Here is a 12,491-nt window from a genome sequence, read left to right on the forward strand (position 1 = left end):
TTCCCCTTTCTCTGCATCCCCGCCAACATCTGTCGTTTCCTGACGTTAATTTTAGCCATTCTGACTGGTGTGAGGTGGTATCTCATTGAGGTTTTGATTTGGATTTCCCTGATGCCGAGCGATATTGAGCACTTTTTCATGTGTCTGTTGGCCATTTGGATGTCTTCTTTGGAAAAATGTCTGTTCATGTCTTCTGCCCATTTCTTGATTGGATTCTTTGTTCTTTGGGTGTTGAGTTTGATGAGTTCTTTATAGATTTTGGATACTAGCCCTTTATCTGATATGTCATTGGCAAATATCTTCTCCCATTCTGTCGGTTGTCTTTTGGTTTTGCTGACTGCTTTGCTTTGCAAAAGCTTTTTATCTTGATGAAGTCCCAATAGTTCATTTTTGCCCTTGCTTCCCTTGCCTTTGGTGATGTTTCTAGGAAGAAGTTGCTTCGGCTGAGGTCAAAGAGGTTGCTGCCTGTGTTCTCCTTTAGGATTTGGATGGACTCCTGTCTCACATTGAGGTCTTTCAACCATTTGGAGTCTATTTTTGTGTGTGGTGTAAGGAAATGGTCCAGTTTCATTCTTCTGCATGTGGCTATCCAATTTTCCCAACACCATTTGTTGAAGAGACTGTCTTTGTTCCATTGGACATTCTTTCCTGCTTTGTCAAAGATGAGTTGACCATAGAGTTGAGGGTCCATTTCTGGGCTCTCTATTCTGTTCCATTGATCTATGTGTCTGTTTTTGTGCCATTACCATGCTGTCTTGTTGATGACAGCTTTGTAATAGAGCTGGAAGTCCGGAATTGTGATGCCGCCGGCTTTGCTTTTCTTTTTCAACATTCCTCTGGCTATGCGGGGTCTTTTCTGGTTCCATACAAATTTTAGGATTATTTGTTCCATTTCTTTGAAAAAAGTGGATGGTATTTTGATGGGGATTGCATTGAATGTGTAGATTGCTCTAGGTAGCATTGACATCTTCACAATATTTGTTCTTCCAATCCATGAGCATGGAACGTTTTTCCATTTCTTTGTGTCTTCCTCAATTTCTTTCATGAGTATTTTATAGTTTTCTGAGTACAGATCCTTTGTCTCTTTGGTTAGATTTATTCCTAGGTATCTTATGGTTTTGGGTGCAATTGTAAATGGGATCGACTCCTTAATTTCTCTTTCTTCTGTCTTGTTGTTGGTGTATAGGAATGCCACTGACTTCTGTGCATTGATTTTATATCCTGCCACTTTACTGAATTCCTCTATGAGTTCTAGCAGTTTTGGGGTGGAGTCTTCTGGGTTTTCCACATAAAGTATCATATCATCTGCAAAGAGTGAGAGTTTGACTTCTTCTTTGCCAATTTGGATGCCTTTGATTTCTTTTTGTTGTCTGACTGCTGTGGCTAGGACTTCCAATACTATGTTGAATAGCAGTGGTGATAGTGGACATCCCTGCCGCGTTCCTGACCTTAGGGGGAAAGCTCTCAGTTTTTCCCCATTGAGAATGATATTTGCTGTAGGTTTTTCATAGATGGCTTTTATGATATTGAGGTATGTACCCTCGATCCCTATACTCTGAAGAGTTTTGATCAAGAAAGGATGCTGTACTTTGTCAAAAGCTTTTTCTGCATCTATTGAGAGGATCATATGATTCTTGTTCTTTCTTTTGCTAATGTATTGTATCACGTTGATTGATTTGCAGATGTTGAACCAACCTTGCAGCCCAGGGGTAAATCCCACTTGGTCATGGTGAATAATCCTTTTAATGTACTGTTGGATCTTATTGGCTAGTATTTTGGTGAGAATTTTTGCATCCATGTTCATCAGGGATATTGGTCTGTAGTTCTCCTTTTTGATGGGGTCTTTGTCTGGTTTTGGGATCAAGGTAATGCTGGCCTCATAAAATGAGTTTGAAAGTTTTCCTTCCATTTCTTTTTTTGGAACAGTTTCAGAAGAATAGGTATTAATTCTTCTTGAAATGTTTGGTAGAATTCCCCTGGGAAGCCATCTGGCCCTGGGCTTTTGTTTTTTGGGAGATTTTTGATGACTGCTTCAATTTCCTTAGTGGCTATAGGTCTGTTCAGGTTTTCTATTTCATCCTGGTTCAGTTTTGGTGGTTGCTACATCTCTAGGAATGCCTCCATTTCTTCCAGATTATCTAATTTGCTGGCATAGAGTTGCTCATAATATGTTCTTATAATTGTTTGTATTTCTTTGGTGTTGGTTGTGATCTCTCCTCTTTCGTTCATGATTTTGTTGATTTGGGTCATTTCTCTTTTCTTTTTGATAAGTCTGGCCAGGGGTTTATCAATCTTGTTAATTCTTTCAAAGAACCAGCTCCTAGTTTCGTTGATCTGTTCTACTGTTCTTTTAGTTTCTATTTCATTGATTTCTGCTCTGATCTTTATTATTTCTCTTCTCCTGCTGGGTTTAGGCTTTATTTGCTGTTCTTTCTCCAGCTCCTTTAGGTGTAGGGTTAGGTTGTGTACTTGAGACCTTTCTTGTTTCTTGAGAAAGGCTTGTATTGCTATATACTTTCCTCTTAGGACTGCCTTTGCTGCATCCCAAAGATTTTGAATAGTTGTGTTTTCATTTTCATTGGTTTCCATGTATTTTTTTAATTCTTCTTTAATTTCCTGGTTGACCCATTCATTCTTCAGTAGGATGCTCTTTAGCCTCCATGTATTTGAGTTCTTTCCGACTTTCCTCTTGTGATTGAGTTCTAGTTTCAAAGCATTGTGATCTGAAAATAGGCAGGGAATGATCCCAATCTTTTGGTACCGGTTGAGACCTGATTTATGACCTAGGATGTGATCTATTCTGGAGAATGTTCCATGGGCACTAGAGAAGAATGTGTATTCCGTTGCTTTGGGGTGGAATGTTCTGAATATGTCTGTGAAGTCCATTTGGTCCAGTGTGTCATTTAAAGTCTTTATTTCCTTGTTGATCTTTGGCTAAGATGATCTGTCCATTTCAGTGAGGGGGGTGTTAAAGTCCCCCACTATTATTGTATTGTTGTTGATGTGTTTCTTTGCTTTTGTTATTAATTGCCTTATATAATTGGCTGCTCCCATGTTAGGGGCATAGATATTTACAATTGTTAGATCTTCTTGTTGGACAGATCCTTTAAGTAGGATAGAATGTCCTTCCTCATCTCTTATTACAGTCTTTGGTTTAAAATCTAATTTGTTTGATATAAGGATTGCCACCCCAGCTTTCTTTTGGTGTCCATTAGCATGGTAAATGGTTTTCCACCCCCTCACTTTCAATCTGGGGGTGTCTTTGGGTCTAAAATGAGTCTCTTGCAGACAGCATATCGATGGGTCTTGTTTTTTAATCCAGTCTGATAGCCTGTGTCTTTTGATTGGGGCATTTAGCCCATTTACATTCAGGGTAACTATTGAAAGATAGGAATTTAGTGCCATTGTATTGCCTGTAAGGTGACTGTTACCGTATATTGTCTGTGTTCCTTTCGGTCTATGTTGCTTTTAAGCTCTTTGCTTAGAGGACCCCTTTCAAGATTTCCTGTAGGGCTGGTTTTGTGTTTGCAAATTCCTTTAGTTTTTGTTTGTCCTGGAAGCTTTTTATCTCTCCTTCAATTTTCAATGATAGCCTAGCTGGATATAGTATTCTTGGCTGCATATTTTTCTCATTTAGTGCTCTGAATATATCCTGCCAGTCCTTTCTGGCCTGCCAGGTCTCTGTGGATAGGTCTGTTGCCAATCTAATGTTTCTACCCTTGTAGGTTACATCTCTCTTCTCCCGAGCTGCTTTCAGGATTTTCTCTTTGTCTATGAGACTCGTAAGTTTTACTATTAGATGTCGGGGTGTTGACCTATTTTTATTGATTTTGAGAGGGGTTCTCTGTGCTTCCTGGATTTTCATGCCTGTTTCCTTCCCCAAATTAGGGAAGTTCTCTGCTATAATTTGCTCCATTATACCTTCTGCCCCTCTCTCTTTCTTCTTCTTCTGGGATCCCAATTATTCTAATGTTGTTTCGTCTTATGGTATCGCTTATCTCTCGAATTCTGCCCTCCTGATCCAGTAGTTGTTTCTCTCTCTTTTTCTCAGCTTCTTTATTTTCCATCATTTCATCTTCTATATTACTGATTCTCTCTTCTGCCTCATTTATTCTAGCAGTTAGCGCCCCCATTTTTGATTGCACCTCATTAATAGCCTTTTTGATTTCTACTTGGTTGGATTTTAGTTCTTTTACTTCTCCAGAAAGGGTTTCTCTAATAACTTCCATATTTTTTTCAAGCCCAGCTAGTATCTTTAAAGTGATGATTCTGAACTCTAGATCTGACATCGTACTAATGTCCGTATTGAGTAGGTCCCTGGCAGTCGGTACTACCTCTTGTTCTTTTTGTTGGTGATTTTTTCCGTCTTGTCATTTTGTGCAAAGGAGAATAGATTAATGAGAGAACAAAATGCTAGCAGAGTAACAACGTCCCCAGAAAATATACTCTAAACAAATCAGAAAAGACCTGAAGCAGTGGGAAAAGAAAGGGAGAGAAAAAAGAGAAAGAAAAAAAAGAAAAAGAAAAAGATAAAGATAAAAACAAAAACAAACAAAACAAAACAACAACAACAACAACAAAAACAGAATGTGATCTAATATGATCAGGCTGGTATATAGATCAGTGCCACACACTAGATTTGGGGTGTATTTTGGTCTTTTAGAAGAAAGTGCCTCCCAAAATTTTAAAGAAAGAAAAACTTATATATGTACAAAAATAAGGGTTGATATGATGAAGGGATGGAATATGACTGTAAAGATGGAAATTATAAAAAATTTTATAAAAGGAATTGGTAAGAAGTTGTTTGAAAAAAGAAAGAAGAGGATTTAAAAAAAGAAAAAAGAAAAAAACAGGGAGAGGATGTGATCAGGCAGGGGAATAGAAATCACCATATACTAGAGATTTAGGGTATATTTTAATCTGTTAGAAGAAATTATCTCAAAATTTTAAAGAGAGAACAACTTATATATATATAAGCCAAAAATACGGGTAACTACTATGAAGGGATAGAATATGACTCTAAAAATGAAAAATTAAAATGTTTTTTTTAAAAAAGGGATTGATAAGATGTTGGTTGAAAAAGGGAAAAAGAAAAATTCAAAAAAAAAAAAAGAAAAGAAAAAAAGACAGTTAAAAAAAAATTAACTTTGCAAGACTAAAGAATCATGGTAAAAAAGCCGTGAATTCTATGTGCAGTAGTCCCCTAGCGCTGGAGTTCTGCTGTTCTCATTGATCGGTAAACTTGGTCTTGGCTGGCTGTTCTCGCTGATCTTCTGGGGAGGGGCCTGTTGCCGTGGTTTCCAAATGTCTCTGCCGGAGGTGGAATTGCCCCGCTCTTGCCCCCTCCCGGCTAAGTAATCTGCTCGGGTTTGCTCTCCGGGGCTTTTGTTCCCTGCGAGCTTTCCGTACAGCTTTGGAGGCGGAGAGTGAAAATGGCGGCCTCCATTTTCAGGGCCCCGCTCCTCAGTGAGCCCCCAGAGAAAAGCCGTCAGTCACTCCTGTCTCCCCGGTCTCCGGCCGCACTCCGTGCTCACCCGGCCTGTGACCACGCATTTCTATCTCTGGCACCGACCCCGGGTGGAGTCTCCAAACCCAGCAGATCCCTGCGGTGCCCTCCCGCGCAGCTCCTCCCGGGGGAGGAAGGTGAGTCTCCCCGGATCTGCCGCTTGTTGGGTCCCTGCTGGAGGAGCAGGGGCCCGACTGGGCCGCGGATCACGGTCTATGGCGACCCCGAGCTGAGAGCCCACGCCTGGGCTCCGCCTCTGCAGCCGGCTTCCCTGCTCTGATAGCTGGGAGCTCTGCCACACTCAGGCACCCCCGGTCTTTCTGTGACCCCGAGGGTCCTGAGACCACACTGTCCCGGATGGCTCCACCCCCCGCTTAGCCACCAGAGTGACGTCCCTCAGCGGAGCAGACTTTTAAAAGTTCCGATTTTGTGCTCCGCGGCTCTATCACTTGCCAGAAGCAGCCGACGGAGACCCCTCTCCCGCCGTCTATCCTCCCGAATATCGCCTCGGATTCACTTCTCCGCACGTCCTGCCTTCCAGAAAGTGGTCACTTTTCTGATGAGAGAGTTGTTGCTCTTCTTTTCTTCGATCTCCTGTTGAGTTTGTAGGTGTTCAGAATGGTTTGATCCCTATCCAGCTGAATTCCTGAGAGGAGACGAAATCCAGGTCCCCTACTCCTCCGCCATCTTGCTCCGCCCCCTCTTTACCATCTTCTTGCTGAGTTCTAGTGAACATATCCACCTGTCTGAGATTCCATTCAATTTAAATGATTTCTGCTCTATTAAAGGATTATTTTGCATTTCAAGAAGGATAATGCATGTGAAAGTGCTTTAAAATTATAAAACAGTTTACAAATATAGGTTCTTATTATTGTTCCAAGAGTCATGGTCTAATTTTTTTTTACTATGTTAATTTCCTCCCCCCCAAAATAATTATGAGTTCTATTACATGTGATTAGTATTACAACCTTTCATGCTTTCAGATCTTACTGTCCCAAGCAGATTTCTTGGTTAATAATCCACTTTCCAGGAGAAAAATGAATATTTCTCTATTAATTGATCAACAGAGGTAGATTTTGAGGTAGGTTAATACATTTAGGATTGTTTTTCCACTCAGTTGGAAGAATTAGACTAATGGGAAGAAAAATGTGTTTCATTTCTAATGTTAAGGACTTAAATCTGAAGATCCTTAGAAAACACACTTTACTTGATTTCAAGAGAAATTTAAGTATATTTCAAATCAGACATAGATTTGAAAACTGAAATTCTAACATGCACTTGAAAGTACACAGGCAGCCGCAGTTTGCCTAAATTGGCAAGTGTAGAACAGATACTAGGGCTGGAAGGAGGAGAATGAGGAAAAGCAAACTGGCTCAGGAAGGGTTATTGAAAACTGACATTAGCTTTGGGCATTCCTGAAAAGGTTTGTGTAATAAAAATTCTGTAACCATTTTATCACTGGCTTCCATTGTAATTTTGAGTTCATGCGGGAAATCACAGGCTTCCATGATATGAATCACATTTCCATCCATTCATTCAATCATCTAACATTTACTGAGAATCCTGTGTGTCTGCTGCCACTTAGGTGGGTACTACAGAGACAAAGGTAAAGAAATTACATTCTCTGGGCTCATGGGCCTTAATCTATTCTTGATGGAAGCCCACAATCAAATAAGAGAGGTGGCAAAAGGTTTTGCGGGGGAGGGGGGGGAACAACTACTGGAGAATAAAACAGCAAAAACATTCGTTGAGCCCTTAACTGTTATACCCGGGCCCTATACCAAGTACATTCTCATTCAGTCCTCACAGTGACCCCATCAGATAGTTACTGTTATTCCCATTTTACGGATCAGGAAACTGTTTTAAAGAGGGAGGCTATGCTGAGGAATTCTAATATTCTTTCTAGTCTGGTATCTTCTCTACATTTTGCTCTCCAGCCCACGTCATGGAAGAAAAGTTGCTCAATATACAGTCAACCCAGGAAATCATTTCATAAGAATTTTGAAGTTCACACATATTGAAGTATATTACAAGAATGACTCTCATCTCATCAAAGTTCTCACTGAAACCACTCACTACAAATGATAAAGGAGTCAGAGTGATTACCTCTGCTTCATGTAACTCAACAAATACATGAGTCATGTAGAATTGCTTTTTTCAGAGATCTTTAGTAATGAAAGCAGTTTTTTTAAATATTCCATTACTGCCCTGAAAAACCACGATACCATTATTAATTTGCTGGCTAGCTTTTAAATAAAAACCGATGATTAAATATTTAGTACATACCTAGTTAGAAAAATATCACATTAGTAATTTGATTCAGTAGGATCTCTATTTCCACAGTTCCCTTAAAGCAAAAAGCTGAGCTCCACGTAGAGTGGCCCAGGTAACAAATATATACGAGATACTGAAATGTAGGAGATAAATTATTGCCATAAAAAATACTGGCTATAAAAAATTGAAAACTATTCAGAGGCTGACTTTTTAATCCCTTCTAACGGATGAGTAAAAATTTAACTGTCTCAGCCTAGATCTAGATCATACAAATTATTTCTTCCATTCCTATCTAAAATAAACGTTGAAATTCAAAGACTAAAACTTCTTCTGAAAAGAAACATAGTATTAAAGATAGGCCTTCATAGTTCCATCTTTGAGAAGGGGGCCATGCTGGTGCATAGGTATATAAACAAATACAAATACCACATGTGGCTCTGAGTTTCCTTTGCCCCTGCTGACACCCAGAAGTGGCTATCCATTGCTTGAAAACACACCAACTCAGTTTCCAAGAATCACTTGGGGAATTTGCTCAAATGCAGACTTCTAGGTCACATCCCCCAAGATCCTAATTCAGAAAGCGTAAGATGTGTCTTTGAAATAAGTACAGCATTTTTAACAAAAATTCCTAAATTACTTATGGACCCTTAGACTACACTTTAAGAAATGCTAAATGATTGTGATAATAAAAGTTATGACCCCTGAAAAAAACTAATTAGTGTTTTACTATTCAGAAGATTTTTTAAGAGTATAGCAATCATTTTACATTAATTGGAAGCAGAATCACAGAAGATTTACTCCTAACTTTGACTTTGCTCAGTTAACTGAAATGATAATTACAATATTTCATTTATATTCTCAAAGAATTCCTTCTCCAAAGAATTTCTATTCCACAATATTATCAAATCATTAATCACTTTAAGAGACAAGAAAAATCAGTGAAGGTAATAAGAGGTAGTTTTAAATGCAGTTCTTGAATCAAAAATTATTTGTATTCCTAGAACAGTCTACACTGATGAATGAAACCATTCTTGGAAATTTAACTTGGCTAAAACATACTCTTCTAAAGAAAAACAACTCTACTACCTAACTTCTATTGCATTTATTTGGCAAAATCGCCCAAGTATAATTCCAAGCAAACGCCATGAAGGACACTGGTATTGCCAGAACTGGGCTTGGGCAAAACAGTCAAGAGACAACAACCCCACTCTCCCCACCTTTAGTCTCTCCCATTGTCTCTGATTTCATAATGTATAATGCAAGCTTTCTCCTCAGACAACATTTTACCAGAGAGCTTCTGAAGGCAACTCCTTCAGTCACAAGAGAAATAGGAAGATGAACAACGTGGACCATCAGGGCATATCACACCCACAACACAGTGTCTTGGCTCCTCAGCTCCAGGACCCTCCTCACCCCTCCCCCTTTCTTGTGGCCACACCCAAGGCTGTGGCATGACCATCAGGAGACTGACAATCTCTTTGACCCTCCCCCTTTCTCTACGCTCCCTCCTGGCCTCTGCTCCTTCCTTGGCTTAGCTGACACCTGAGCAACTCTCATCAAGGATTCCTGCACCCTGGCCTGTTCCACAGCCTGGCTCCTTCTTGGCTCCACTGCAGGAACTGAGTGGTCCTCCTACAAAAATATCACAACCGTGCCAGTGGGGGTCACCACATTCTCCTGGCTTCCAACCCACATCTTGCCCTTAACTCTAAAACAATATGCCGGCTTATTTTGGCTAGGCTTCCTCTCCCCTGTGTGGCAGTAGAGCATAAAAACTGAGAGGTTGGCTCCAGTGTCAGAAAAAGCCTGGATCCCTGGTTCAAAACCTGACCTTTGGCAAGTCACTTAACCTCTTTAACATGGTTTCCTGACCCATAAAATGGGGATAACAGTAACTATCTCATGCGGTCACTGGGAGGACTGAATGAGAATGTACTTGGTATATGGCCCGGGTACAACAGTTAAGGGCTCAACGAATGTTTTTGCTGTTATTTTCTCCAATAGGTTGATTTTTTTCTCCCCAAACCTTTTTACCACCTCTTTTAAGATTATCCTTTACATCTGTCATCCTCTTAACCATCAGCCATTAATTTTACTTCCTATTTACCAAGAAAGTAGGGGTCAGCTTGAAACATCTGAATTCCCTGTCAACCTCCTATGAGGTTCTCTCTATGCTCTCCCCTTTGTTCCTCCTTCCCACTAGTCTCAAGCCTAAACCCTCCACCGGTGCTCTGGTCCCGTCTGCCTGGACACTGGCCCTATCAATCATCCTCTAACTCGGAGACGTTCAGGCCCTTCCTCTCCTACTTTTCAAGATTCCCCTTTAACCCAGAAATGTGTTTACATCTCTCCACTCAACAAAAAGTTCCCCAAACACACACACACTATCCTATAAATATTGCCTTCTCTTCTTTTCTCCTCAGCCAAGCTTCTAGAGAGCACTGTCCAAATACTGTCTCTCCTTCCTTACCTCCTGCTCGCTCTTTACCCACAAGAATATCATTTCTGCCCCCACATCCGCCTTTGCCTCCCCAAACACCACTGGCACAAGTCTCCAAAGACCTCCCAGTTGTCAAAGCCAGTGGACACCGCTTGGTCCTCCTTCTGGACCTCTCTGCTACACCTGACGCTACTTGCCATTAATTCCCTGCTTTTCTGGGCTTTTCTCTCCTGCTCACTGTTGTGGAATGTTTCCTCTCACACCTCAGTGAGCGGCTTCTCCTCCACCCACCCTCTGGCTCCCTGATTTCAACCATTACAGGCTACCCTCACCCACCTTGTAGTTTTAGCTACCACCTGTATCCTGACTTGCTTCATCTTGGCCTCTCCCTAAAATTGCAGACCTGCACACCCAACTCAGGCTGAACATATCCACGGGCCTCTCAAAATCTACATGGCAAAAGCCCATTACCCTCCACCATTCCAAAGCTGCACAAATGGCACCTGAAGCCATTCATCCACCCATGCCAGACCCTGGAATTAACCTAGACTTTTCCCTCTCCTCACGGCAATAAATGTTTACTGGGCAGAACCAAAGGGCAGGTAAACCTGACTGAATGGAAGGGCAACTGAAATGGACCTTTAACAACAAGCAGAAGTGACCATGCAGAAATGGGGGCAGTGGCCTCCCCAGGGGCATGTGGGCACTCACACATCCACCACACAAAGGTAAATTCAGGAACAGAAGGTAGCTTTAAGAATGAGTGGAAGTGTGGAAGACAGGCTAAAAAGAGAGGTTGGCCCTAGTCACGAAGACCTGTGAGGTGAAGTGAAATGCTCATTGTTTTAACTCTATTACTTCTTTGCTTCCTAAAGGATCCACTTGGGTCACTCACAGAAGTCCCATCCCCCTTGCCAACAATTCGTTAGGAATGGAAACCTGCCCAAACCCAGACGATAAGATGTGAAGGGAACATTGCCAGAGGCATTTCCAATAACTTTTTCCTTGCTCTAAAAAGGGCCTTTCTTCCTCTGAGTATCATCCTGTGTGGCTGTGGCACCTGAGCCTGCTACAGTCATCTGGCCATGAGTCTGAGAGTTAATCCCCCGCAGGGGAGGACAGAAAAACACAAAGAAATGGTGCTGGAGGTTTGACAGTCCCCACAAGGGGACTGGGCCTGTCCTACCTCCAGATTTTATATGATTTCTTAATACATCTTCTTTATTGTTTAAAAAAAAAAAGAGTGGGATATAGGGATCGGTCACATGTAGAAAACAAGGATTAAGTACAGTTTAACAGATTCCTTTACGACAGGATTTCTCAGAATGTTAACATAATAATGCACATTATAAAGCTTCAAGAATGGGGTGCCTGGGTGGCTCAGTTGCTTAAGCATTTGCCTTCAGCTCAGGTCATGATCTCAGGGTCCTGAGACTGAGCCCTGTGTCAGACTCCCTGCTCTGTGGGGAGTCCGCTTCTCCCTCTCCCTCTGCCTCCACCAACCCCCCCCAGCTTGTGCGTTCGTGCTCACGCTCTCTCTCTCTCTCTCACATTCTATCACTCTGTCTCAAATAAGTAAATAAAATCTTTTTTAATAAATAAAGCTTCAAAAACTTAGTTTTTCAAATTATGTGACCAAACAAGCCTCTCATCCTGCCTCTTGTTTTTGCAGTGTACCTAAAAAGCATCTCTCAGAATTAAGTATTTATGGATCATAGTTTAGAAAAGTGGCTTTTACCAGAGCAGATGAGAAGACTGTATGACTATTAAGATATAGTAAAGTGATGACAGTAATACAGACACGGGAATGTGCTACGGGAATCCAGAAGAGTCACTGCCCTTCCAGGAGGTTCTCACGCAGCATGGCAGATGGGTTTCACATTATGTGCCTACTCGAGTAAATATTCAGTGGTTGCCTGGAATACTATGTTGAAAGGGATTCTGAGACCTCATCCAGAACCAGCAGAAAAACAAACAAACAAAAAAAATGGCCTTACTTGATTAGCAATGATCGTCATGAGCACAGAAGGGGCAGTTGGGACATCGTGCTATTCATCCTGAGACTTCTAAAGTGACACTAATTCCTAAACAGATACTAGAACCATCTCAAAGAATTTCAAGTTTTTTTAAGCCTGAACTAGGTGACACTAGTCTTTAATAATTAAAAGGGTAATATAGTGGTTAAGTGTATAGACTCCAGAGTAAGAGATACCTGGGTTTAATTCTTAGTTCCTCCACTTGCTACATGGCATGGATACTTTATTCAGCTGC

General features: G+C 41.1%; 1 protein-coding gene across 2 annotated transcripts in view; it reads right to left on the bottom strand.

Moving 5' to 3' along the window:
- Positions 1-12,491, bottom strand: part of SNX25 (sorting nexin 25) — a 131,934-nt gene that overhangs the window by 107,442 nt on the left and 12,001 nt on the right. The window lies entirely within an intron of this gene.

Source organism: Mirounga leonina, unplaced genomic scaffold (assembly GCF_011800145.1).
Source record: "Mirounga leonina isolate KUSES-001 unplaced genomic scaffold, KU_Mleo_1.0 Mir_128, whole genome shotgun sequence".
In the NCBI taxonomy this organism is placed as follows: Eukaryota; Metazoa; Chordata; class Mammalia; order Carnivora; family Phocidae; genus Mirounga; species Mirounga leonina.